Below are 10,930 nucleotides of genomic sequence, written 5' to 3'. Positions count from 1 at the left end.
AAAAAAAAAAAAAAAAAAAAAAAAGAATACATAAGTAAGAAATACACAAGAGTTGGTTGTTGTATTCCCTTTGCATGTGTTAGGTCAGGAGGAAGAAACGAATTCACCAATCTTAAGTGATAAAGATTGTTCATTGTTGGGCTGGTGTGTAGTTCTATGACAGAGTGTGCTTCCCATGTACATTTTGCATGGTTTGATTCCCAGCACCAAAAGAAAATAAAAAAGATTATTCACCGTTATCCTTTCAAGAAACGAAAGCAAGGAGGGGCTTCAGGGTGGTTCAGAAGTCCGAGGGCACCTTCATAGGTCCAAACTCTTCCCATCCCTCTGTTCCACTATGTTCCATATACTGGTTTTTCACGCTCTTTGTCAACTCAGAACCCACAGTTAGTTGACAGTGCATCAGGTATTAATATCCCAGCAAACAAGAAAGGCAAACACCTGCCCTTGCTAGGGTCACTTTTCACTCAGGATGGTAAACCTTCTATAACTTTCCTCTAATTTCTTACGCCAACATGGAGTTTCACGTCCATCCCTAGACCAATCTCTAGTAAAATAAAAAATAAAGTTTGGTCAATCATGAGTCACTCCTGGAATGAACTCCGCCCAACACTTTCTGGGGGGAAGACATAGACAAATGTCTATTGGACAGGTAAAGGACATTATCCTGCAGCCTAAATCAAGGCCCACATCTCAGCCTCTTTCCCATTCTCCAAAACATCTTATCGTCACATGGAATTTCTTTGGACTTCATAAAAAATGGCCCAGTATAAAATAGCCACACACCAGATGGGATATTATATTCAAAATCTGCTTCCTTTATGTCTTTTCAGGCACTCCCGTTACTTTTCATTCTTCTAGATCCGTGTATGTAATTGTTCATTCTTCTGACAGCATCTGTCTGTTATGCTTATCTCTGAGCCCTCTCTATCACCTTCTGCATTTGAACGACTTTGCAGTTGTACATCTACTCATCCACTTCCATTTCACTAAACATTTTAAAACTCAAGTGAGTCTTCTTCCAGTTCCTACAATGAGGGTGATGCTACTGCAGCTATGGCTTCAGTCTCCAGGCTCACAGTTGCCAGTGGCTGGGCACCCTGGATGGGAACTTCCCTGGACAGTAGGAGAGCAAGGCAGAGGATTCTGAGTGCTCTTGGGACCAGGTCCTGACGTCTGCAAGCACCTTGTAACAAGAGTACCTTCCACAAGCAACCATCAGAGGCATTTACTTGGGAGGGAAAAAGCAATTCCTTTGAAAGAAGAGTTCCTTTTCTACCTGGCCATCAAGTCAGCATCCCCAGGCAGGCCCAGCTCTCCCCAACCTGAGGCGTGGGGTGATTGACTCCCACTCATTGCTCGTCTGACCCTCAGAGAACATTATAAGGAAACTGCTGGTTCTCTAAGAAGAAAAAGAGAAAGAGAAAAATGCAGATGTGCCTGGCTGGACAGACAATGGGGATCCACGGTGTGGGAAGCAATGGGACACAGAGGCCCTGTGAACGCTCCCTATAACCAAGGTCCCCACAAGCAAGGCTGGCCTCACCCTTACCCGGGGGGCTTCGAAGTAGCAAGAGGGAAAGAGCCCAAGCTGCAGAGGCTATGGTAAGATACAGATGTCACATTCTGAAGTTTCACTAAATAGAGCTGGGATTGGCTGGACTGGGACTTTGGTTATCTAAGCCTAACTAGCAAGGAAGGCAAAATGGCACAGCCACTGTAGAAAACAGCATGGCAGTTTCACAAGAAAATATTTAAAATACATTTATAGGATACAGCCATTCCATTTCTGGAAATATACTCAAAATATTGAAAGCAAGGACTCGAACATGTAAGTGTACACCCATGTTTATAGCACCATTATTCACAATAACCAAGAGGTAGAAGCAACCCAAGCGTCCACAGACAAATCAAAGCGTAAAGAAAGTACAGAACAGACATACAGTGGAATATTACTCAGCCTTGCAAAGGAGGGATTTCTGACACATGCTACAATATGGATGAACCTTGAGGACAGTTATGCCTAGAGAAATATGCCAGTCACAAAATGACAGAGTCTGTATAATTCCACTTACGTGGGGTAGAGAGAGTAAAGTCAGAAAGAATGGTGGTTATCAGGGGGCAAAAGGATGTGGGGTGGGGAATTATTTAATAGGTACAGGACTTCAGTGGAGGGCAATGGAAAAGTTCTGAAGGTGGATTGTTGTGATGGTCACAAAACGACGTAAAGGTACTGTAGTGCCACTGAATGGAACATTTAAAACATACACATAAATGGCGACTTTAATATTGTGTATTTTATAATTTTTAAAGTATTGGAAACTGAATACATGTCAGAAATACATCTAAACATATACTTATATAGTTATATATGTATATATTCTATAAGTTTGTGTGATCTGACCAAGACTTCTTCCAAGGGGCAAGGAAAAATGAGAACACATATCAAGCTCAATGGGGTCAGTGGGGAAAAAAATGAAGTCAGTTTCTACCTACATCTCAAGATGTCCCCGCTTTTGTGATAAGTCAGTTATTCCTCCTTAACTCCCAGCTGTTCCTTTCTGCAAATCTCCAATCTGCCTTCATATCTAAGGTGTGACCGGGACTTATCTGTCCTCCTTGGGTACTTGTCCCTCACGGCGTCACATGAAAGAAAACAATCATATTTCTTGTCCCAGGCTGAGGCCTTGTTCTCTGGGCTTAGGACAGTTGTTTTCTATGTCACCTAGCAAAGCTGGTGCATGCACCACTATGATGGCCCAGCTTTCTCACGAAATTTAACATAAAGTAAAATGTATCATCATTATTACTTTTATTACTACTACTACTTTGGTGCACAGATCTATGAGCTTTAACACATGCAGTAGCTTTACTTTTGAAGGCACAAAACTACCAGAACCGCTGTACTTATGAAGTGAGGAAGCAAGAGGAACCCCAGCTCACGCTGCCAAGTGAGGACCAAGGGCGTTAGTGCTCAGCACTCCCTGCCCCACCCCACTCCACCCCATGGCCCCAGGACGTTTCGGCTCAAAAAATGTTTCACCTATTCTGTTAGCCTTCTGTTACTGTGTGAAGAAAAAGCCAAAGACTATCAATTTCTGAAGAGAACAGATTGATTTTGGCTCAAAGTTTCGGAGGTGTCAGCCCAAGACCTATTGGCCCGATGTTCTGGGCTCGTCACAGTGCATCCCGACAGAAGCAGCTGCTGGAACAAAGTCACCTCACAGCTGGACAAAAGAGACGGGGCGGGAAAGAGGGAGAGGCTGGGGCTCCAGTGTGCCCCTCGAAGGCCCACCGACCTAAAGACCTCTCAGAGGATCCCCCGTCTCCCAGCAGGACCGAGCCTTTAACACAGGAGCCCTTTGCAGACGTTCCTGACTGAGCTCCCAGACTTCCTGCGCCTCTTCTTCTCCTTGTTTCTTCACCGGGGGCTGTGGCACAGGTGCACTGGGCCCCAGGGTGGGCACAGTTCCCTAGGAGCCAGAAGGGCTCCACGTGCCCTTCTCCTTTCCACAACAGAAGCCGAACACACCAGCACAAAAGTTGCCAAGAGTGACTTCGCAGGTGCAGCTCCGAAGAGTCAGCTTTATGCGTTTAAAAATGAACTTTGCTCCTTTGATATTAGCTTAGGGATTCTGGCTTAGGGATACACTCACTGCACAACAGGCATGAGTAATCTGGCAGTTGTGAACCAATCGCAGCTAGGAAAAAGAACTTCGGCCTGGTTTCAAATCCTGGCTCGACGCATCCTAGCAGGGCCTTGCCCTTGAAATCTTGGTGCTTTGGGTTTTTCACCTGTCCAGTAGGCCTACAGTTGTTATGGCGATTGATGAAATAAAGCACTTGGCACAGGACAGGTTTTCCATAAGAGGCAACCTTCTGTGCATGTCGATGTGACCTAAAATGCAGCCCATGGAATTGTAACAAATAGGACTTTGCTCTAATTCTACCTCGGTTCTTATTGTGGAAAAATATGAGATTCTCTGTCCCTGTAGCCAGACTAATGTACATGTCACAGTGCTTCCCAGGGTTACATGTTCTGTTAAGACTCAGTGACAAGAACAGGAAATCAGGTAAATGTACCTCAAACTTTACAGCATTTATTATTTCACATCACAGAGCCACTGGTAGGACTGTAGGTTAGAAGAGTATTGTGATTAGACCTAGATGTACGTAAGCAAGGACCCAAATGTTTCCTTCTTTCTGCTCTCTCATTCTCACATTGACTTTTGTCTTCAGACTTAATTGTCTCTGGGTCACTGGGTGACTTTTTTCTTCACACAATAATGGTACAATGGTAGGAAAATGAAGAGTTTTTCTGTTTTTTTAAAGCAAAAATTCCTTTCACACAAGGTCACTACTTGGCAATATTCCTTTCACATCTAATTGGCCATAATGTTATCAACTGCCCACGCTTAACCAATCACTGGCAAAAGAAATGAGATTAGCAGGAATGGCTTGCACCAATCAAGATTCACCCCAGGAGTGAGGCAAGAACTCTTCCTTGAGTTCAAGGACACCAGAGAATGAGTCGACAAACAATAGTGCCAGAGATTCCACCGAAAACGTCATCTCCAGGTCAAGACAGGTGAGAGTCTCAACAGTTTTATCCATGACACTGGGTGTATAAAATATGCTCAATGGCAATGCATAGCAACGAGGTAAAAAGAAGAAAGCTTGGCATTTCAATCAACCAAGTGACCATTAGAAAAGTTATTTTTCTCCGTCCCTTTTTGGATCACCCTTCTCCCCATGTTTCTGTCACATGTTGGCTACATAAGTATTTAACTAATGACTTAATTGTTTTTATCAACATGATGTAAGCTTACTTTTTAAATGAATAATTGGTTCAAGGGGCAGGGATTTAGCCCAGTGGTTCTGCCGCCTGCCTCGCAAGCACAAGGTCACGAGTTTGATCCCCCGTACCAAAAAAAAAGATAAATTGTTCAAAAGACAACAAATCACCCTAAACTTCACCCAGAACTAATCAACATTAACATCTGATCTATATCACTGATGACATTTTAATGTATATGCAATGCATACAGAAACTGAGAGTTACATAGAAGAATTTAATAAATATGACATGATGTTTGTGCTCTGAATTATTAAAAGTATTTAATTTAATTTTACTTGATTTTAATCCAGAAAAATAACCTGAAGTGAAATTTTGAGTATCACTGGATTTTAGATAAATATTTCGTGTATGTGTGGCATAAAATTTACTTTAAAAAAAATCCACTGAGGCATAAATTATTTTCCAAATCTTACAGAATTTAGAACATCACCACAATGAAGTACTCAGGCGACACTGAGAAAGCACCAGGCTCCTCCTGTGAAGTCCAGGCCCCTCCTTGCGTTCCTGTCTGGCTGCCTGCTCTGATGCTGAGTTGAGAGCCGGGACACCTGTGGGACAGATGAACTGAGCCTCATCCCCTGACAGCAGTGCTTTGGCCAGCCAATGACTCTGTACCTCCAAGGAGCACACAGCAATGTGCAGAGGCATTTTTGTGATATCCTGGGGCAGAAGGAGGGGAAGCTAGTGCTACTGGCAGGTGGTAGAGGGGCCAGAATGCCCACAGATACACTCGAAGGTACAGGACAGCCCGGACGACAGGCTTATTTGGCCTACGGTGCCAACAGTGCCAAAGCTAAGAAGCCCTGTTTCAGGGGTGTGTGTGTGTGTGTGTGTGTTTGTGTGTGTGTATTTGCATAAGTTCACTTGTATGTGCATGCTGAGGCTTCATGGGATTCAGAAGCAGACCTAACAATACATTATCAACCCGAGACCCCAGCACCTCTTCTGAGAGCCAGACTGACCCTCCCTGTGCCCTCTCTCCCTCCCTCCTGGAAGAGCTAAGGGCAGTGGGTACCATCTACCTCGTCTTCAGGCTTCTATTCTCCTTCCTTCCCGAGTTTCAGATGGGCTTTGAAAGGTTGTATGTTGCAGGAAATGGAGCTGTTATGTTTGTTACTTTGTATTTCTACAGCACAGTGAAGTAAACTGAGGAAGCAACTCAACAGTGATCAGCTCTGTGGCTCTGGCCTTTCCTGGGGTAGAGCCATCACACATGTTCCTCCTCCTGCAATGTGTTCCCTCTTTGGAATACATGGGCTTGGGAACTGCATAAACTATTAGAATGCAAGAAAAGAACTAAAAACATTAATCAGGGATCTTGGTAGTAGGTCCTTGCAACAACTGCCAAGAAAACCTGATTTTTCCCCCTTGTACTTTTTCCTCCTCAGAGTACTCATTAATGTTGCTTCAATTAATTTATAATTTACTATAATGGAGTAGGATGGCACATATTTATGAAAGCCTGTAGTGACTTCATTTGACATGAAGTTAACAGATCTGTAATTTTGGGATAAGCTGTGGCTGTTATTACAAGAAAACGATTTTGGACAGAACTTAGAATTTTAATGGACTTTGGTTGTAAGAGAAGTCTGTGGAGAACATAAAATAAGAAAGTTGGTTTATTTTATACTTTCTTTGTCTCACTCAAGTAAAACCCTAGGAATGGAATGAACAACATACCGAGGTTTATAGCAGGAGCTGAAGGAAAATGATCTTTCTGAAATACTTCTCTCCCTTTTAAAATGCATTTTTTGGATTGGTCCTGGGCCATTAAGAGGTCCTCCTTCTTGCATTTTCCTAAAAGTAGGTTGTTGGCTACAGATTTCTCTTCCTGTTCTCTAGCTTTGAAAGGCAGGAAATTGTCTGTAGGCAGAGACACAACCCATATCAATGAGGACAGAATCTGAATGCCTCCACTGGTTCTTCACTCAAGTGAGGGGCCTGCTTTATGCTGCCAAAGCCCCTCCAGGGTTCGTTCTGGACGATGTATGTATCAAGTGGTTCAGAAGGCCTTTCCTGGAACACTGACAAAGGGCCCAAGCAAGACTGACCACTGTGGGCCCTTACTGCCTCCCTTCATCGGCCACCTTTGGAGCATCTGGTATACCTTTACCTGTAGTCCATCTTGCTTGTAGTCTGGTCAACTTCATCAATCCGAGAATTGGTGAAGCCCAGTTTACAGGCACAGTGTTTCCGTTGCTTTCTCAGGTTTCCCCTGATTGGATTTAGATAACTGTCAGTCAGACTAGTGATGTTATCAAAGATAACTTGGTACTTACAAGCTGTCTCCTCTTCCACGTTTGTGCATGTATTGTCTAGTTGTGAATTCATTCCATATAATGACAGTTTCCAATACAGATGCCAGTACTGTCGCTTATGCTACATTTTATTAGTCCATCTGTTGGTGGCAAGGAGTGGAATAGAAGGGTGGGTGTCCTTCCTGCTAGTTTTATCTCAGGCACTGGAGTCTTGTACAGATTGGGTATTTGGTTTGGATTTAGCCCATACCAAATTCCTGCACCAATGTTCCTGGATCCAATGGTCTTGTTCCAAGTCCATGGAGATTACAGACTTCATTGTTTCAGTATGGTACGTGGAATTGGCTGGTTAGCCCTGTTGGCTGGTGTCCTGCATTACTATGACTAGTTGCATTGGGATAAGCAGGACCTTTTACCCTTGCGTTCTGAGCATTCTCACACAGTCTTGGCTATGCCAAAGGGTCACAAGAGACCCTTCGTCTCCTCTCCTCCTCTATGTTATAAGCCACACTCTTTATGAGCTGCTGTTTTGTCTGCTCCATGGGGCTGCCAAAAACACCATAGCTGGCTTCCTCCTGGAGTTTATCCTCTGAATGGATTTATGCTCTTCTTGTTGGTGTTCCAGGGAGGCAGAAACCCAGGACTCCTCCACAGGTCCCATCTCAAGTCCCTGGGAACTGTGCAGCAAGCCAGGCTGTTCTGAGTTTGACCTGCTTGGAGGTTCTGCCACATAATCAAGTTGGAGAGACTGTATTCTCTTCAAAGCTTCATTCTTTAAACTCTTCACATCTTCTATAAAGTCTTCAAATTACTCTTCAATACCAGGAAATGTTGGCCAAACTTTTGAGTTTTCCTCCCAGCAAAGTTCCATGAGGCGGATGAACTCCTTGGGGCAGTGCTCAAGGATCCTGCCCTTTCCAGCCTGTTCCCACTGGCGGTGACAGTTTTCAGGGTCCCCAGCCCATGCGCTGTGGTAACGCAGGTCCTGAAGCCTCCACTGTCTGGGTCTTCCTTCTGCAGGAGGTTGCTGGGATTCCTCTTAATGTCATCCAAAGGCTCATCTGCTTGCTTTCTGAATGCTCAGAATGCTCCGAACGCCCCAAACTCACCACCTTCTTTTTGTGTGTGTGTTTGTTTTCTCAATGCTGTGCCTCAGTCACTTTGGTTTCTGTGAGAGACTCCTCCAGTCCTAGTGAGGAGAGAAGTGAGGGTGTGCAAGTCGGGAGTGGGGTAAGACACACAGGCCGCCACGTGCTGGGCTCTGGTGGCCAAGCCAGTCAGCTGGCCCAGGTGCCTGAGCCCTCCCAGTCCTGAAATGCAGCATCATACGTGGGTCCCACAGACCACCAGCTCTGGAGGCCCCTGCTATCCCACCCATCTCACCAGTGGCTGAATACACTAGGCCAGGGCAAGTACTATGGCTGGCCCAGCCCCTCTTCCTGCTGCTGCCGCCCAAGAGAGGTGTTAAATATTTCTTGAAGTGTATCCATTTACTTAAAAAAGCCTCAAAATTATCCTTCTTTATGGCAGAGTAGTACTCTATTGTACATAAATACCACATTTCTTTATCCATTAAGTTTTTGATGTGCGTATGGGTTCTTTATATATTCTAGATATTAGCCCTTTGACTGAGGAATAGCTGGTAAAATTTTGCTGGTAGATGGATGGACCTCAACACCATAATTTTAAGTGAAATAAACCAAACACAGAAATATCGCATTCTTTCTCTTATGTGAGAAACCCAAAAAGTAAATAAGGAGGAAAATGGAGGATAGATAGATATTGGGAAGTAGGAAGAACATGGGAAGGGGAACAAGGGAAAAGGGAATAGGGCTTAAGAAAAAGAGAATGGAAGGGAAAAAATGGAAACAAAGCTTTTGTAGATGATGAGGAGAAGAGTAGAGGGGAAGAAGAGGGAATGGAGGGAAAGGAAGAATTAAGATACATTATGTACAGGTATAAATTTCCTATGAAGAATGTGATCATGTATGGAACACATGTACTAATAAAAAAAATTTTAAGCAATGTTGGAAGTAAAATAGAAAAAAAAAGATTTCTTGACTACAGATTGCATCCTAAAATATTTAAGATTTTTTAAAAAGTAAAATATTTCAGAATTTAGAGTAATTTTACCTTTTAAATACAGGTTTAATTTTAGTAAGGATCAATAGATGAGGTAATTATCTCTCAGCCCAGACTTCTGCTGGTGACATCATTCATATTGTATCAAGCTTTGTGATATTTGCACCCTGCTCATTAGTTATATTCTGAGGTGAGGTGTTTTTGACAAGTGTCTTTTGCCTTCTTCCTTTGGGCGTTTTGGAAACAAAGTGCCTGAACGCAACACTTCCCGGCCAGACTTCAAGACATTTTCCCGGATTCTCCAGTTAGGCCAGCAGTGACTCCACTGGCTGTAGCCACATAACGTCGCCCCTCATTCTATGCTTTTTATACTATTCCTTTATACTATACAGTCTAACCCGGGCCTTTCTGTTCTGCAAACGCTAAGTCCCTTAAGTTGTCTTTTCTATTTAGTCACTTTCACACCCAAATTTTTACATTTTCTCCCAAATCCTCCTAAATTTATTGCCTATGCCATTGATTTTACTGTTTAATCCTCTACTGTTTGTTGCATATATAATTTCCTCAAAGAGATTAAAGTCCTCAAAGTTTCTTTCAGGGCAGGCACAAATCTTTTTTTTTTTGAAACAGAAAACCAAGTTTGAATGCCTCCTTAATTGGAGAAAAATCAATGTACCTCTCCATTCTTATACTTCAACTCTGTATCACTGGCTAGTTACGAGGCTTACAGTAGAAAGGCTCAATTACTTACAATTCGGTTCTGTAGAACAACTTTTTCCCCCACAGGCATCTCGAAAGGCTTTTTCTATCACCGTTGATTACACTGAGAAGCCTTATGACTCCATATTTTTATAGTGCATCTGCAAAATGATTATATTTAATTATGAAATATTCACACATTAGATTTTTCAAAAATGAGAACTTACCTTTCACCTAAGACTTTGCATGAGATATTTTGCTATCCCCAGAAAAGCACATCTCTAGATATCTCTTGTTATATTAATTCGATAAATTCCAGCAGTGAATTGTGTGCGTGCCCACGCCCACACGCGCACGTGTTCTTGGAGAGACCCTAAATCGAGTACCACGGTATGCTTTATTCCCATCGCTTTCTACTAGGGTAATAAAAACATGAAATTACCGGATCAAATAAAATGTAGAAGTAAGGGCTTCCCACATCACTGTCGCAGAAATACCAGCTACAGAATGCGACCTGGGGATAAAGGGTGTAGATGCTCAGCTCAGGCCAGTAAAACCTGTGTCCCCTCTACCATACCCTGCGGATGCAACTCCATTTCCCCCATCAGTTCCTTCCAATCACCGCCATTGTTTATGCTTCAGACCTGAGGGAAGGCGAGGCAGGGCACCGCAGAATGATCGGCCAAAGGGCTGGTTAACAATGCACGTTCTGGGCTGGGGTGTAGCTGAGAGGTAGAGCACCGGTCTAGAACGCAGGAGACTGAGTTCAATCCTGGCACCTAGGGCTTGGGCGGGGGTAGAGGGGAATAGTACTACTACTACTATTATTATTATTATTATTATTATTATTATTATTATTATTATTACTCCATAGCCGGATTCACACTCAGGAGACCGGAGTGGGGAAGCAGAAAACGCCTAACCTTGTCAGGGCCCTCCCTGGGTCTCTCAAAGCATGGGCAAATCGGGAAGCATTGCTAACACCCTCTTCACGGGCCACTTTCTCTTGGCACGAAGAAAGCACTCAAACCGG

The 10,930-nt window shown here is 43.5% G+C and overlaps 1 pseudogene; it reads right to left on the bottom strand.

Annotated features, from left to right (window-relative positions):
• LOC104875176 overlaps positions 1-10,493 on the bottom strand; it is a 100,450-nt pseudogene extending 89,957 nt beyond the window's left edge.
• Between the last annotated feature and the right edge of the window lie 437 nt (positions 10,494-10,930).

The sequence above is a fragment of the Fukomys damarensis genome, unplaced genomic scaffold, assembly GCF_012274545.1.
Source record: "Fukomys damarensis isolate Sample0158 unplaced genomic scaffold, DMR_v1.0_HiC HiC_scaffold_11, whole genome shotgun sequence".
Classification (NCBI taxonomy): domain Eukaryota; kingdom Metazoa; phylum Chordata; class Mammalia; order Rodentia; family Bathyergidae; genus Fukomys; species Fukomys damarensis.
Note: the sequence above shows the minus strand (reverse complement) of the source record. Positions and strands in the feature narration are given on the sequence as shown.